Consider the following 1,540-nt stretch of genomic DNA (forward strand, 5'->3'; position numbering starts at 1 on the left):
GTGGGGGCTGGAGGGCGCTGCGCCCCGGCCCGGGCCTCCCGGCTCCCCCGAGGAGCCGTGCCGTGTCCGGCCGGTGGCTTTCGGCTTCCCCGGGAGCGCTGTGAGTGTTCGCGCTGGAGCGCAGAGCTCCCCATTCACAAGTCCTGAGTCAGGTCCAGCAGGCTTAAGGCGTTATTTCCTAATGTCAGTTTGCAAAAGGTAGTTATTTACCTTCTGGTTATAGATATTTCAGGCTTCAAAAGTATGAGGTTGCACCTTTATTTTTTTCTGAAGACGCCAATTAGGTTGCCTATTCAAAATACTGAAAGTGTTTCATGTGTACCTGCTTTTCATTCAGTCTGACTCAACTGTGTGCAACTACTTGAAAGTAATAGAAAATGTTTGTTGTTGAAGTTTTGGGTAGGTGAGGGTCTAGAAAGGTACATGTTCAGCAGACCACTTATAATGCATTTTCTCATGCTTCTTAGTATAAATATCTTCCCTAGATGAAGGATGTGGCATCATCCAGCAGTTTTGTCGTTTCTCCCTCTGTGGCTTAGGATGGGGTGTCCTGTCGCTGGGATAACTAAGCACTGTTTCAGCCAGTGTTATCCCATGCAGTGTTTCTGGGTGTTTATCCTCAACATATACAGCTGCAATTTTAAATACAACGTTTTAAGAAGGTTTCATACAAGTGTATGCATCTGCTCCGGAGGTTGAACCAGCTAGGGCGTTAACACTGTATTCCTTTATTTTTAGATGTGTGATGTTTCTCAGTTGTGCTTTTGTGATGACAAGAAATGCCTCAGCCTGAAATGCCTGTCTTCCCCACCCCAATCCAAGCTCTAGGTGGGGAGCTGTCAGCTCCTCTAAACACAACTCATACATGCTTCCAGCATACCTAGTACATAAATACGTTTGGGACACTTCTAAAATGCAGCAATAGCCACTTAGCTTTGAAATCATGGCTGCTAAAGGAGGAAGAAGCAACAGTTTGTATTCTTGTGCTCTCTCCTCATCCCTACACCCCTTGTAGCTGGATGCCTCTTGCACTCTTAAGAAGTGGGAGATGTGGGATTGAATCCCTATTAGTCTAAAGAAGGCACTGAGCCCGGCCTCTTCTCTTTTCTGAGTGCTTTACCCCATCGGTTATCAGATAGGAAAATGGATACCTCTTATTCCTCCTCTAGACCTATTTTAAACATGAACCTTGTGTCCCATCCATTTATCTTCAGGGAAGGGCTCCAGGCTCTGGAGGTGAATGCCTACAGGTCCTAACTTAGGTGTGTTTTGGAAGGGAATGGGGTTCAGACTTGTGCCTAAGTGATTAGGTGTAAGCGGTTCTTGCATTCTGAAGACCGTGTGTCCAATTAACTTCACAGCCTGGCCCTAAATCTGTTGAGACTGCCCTGCAGAGGGAGAAATCTGAGTGGGTGGAAAACTGCATTGATCAGTTTATGATTCGGAACAAGAAATGTGATTATCCTTATCTTACACAGAGGAAGTACAAATAACACTTGGTCATAAACATTTCCAGTTTTATTATCTAGCCACGCAATTA

Source organism: Pygoscelis adeliae, unplaced genomic scaffold, assembly GCF_000699105.1.
Source record: "Pygoscelis adeliae isolate BGI_AS28 unplaced genomic scaffold, ASM69910v1 Scaffold111, whole genome shotgun sequence".
Taxonomy (NCBI): Eukaryota; Metazoa; Chordata; class Aves; order Sphenisciformes; family Spheniscidae; genus Pygoscelis; species Pygoscelis adeliae.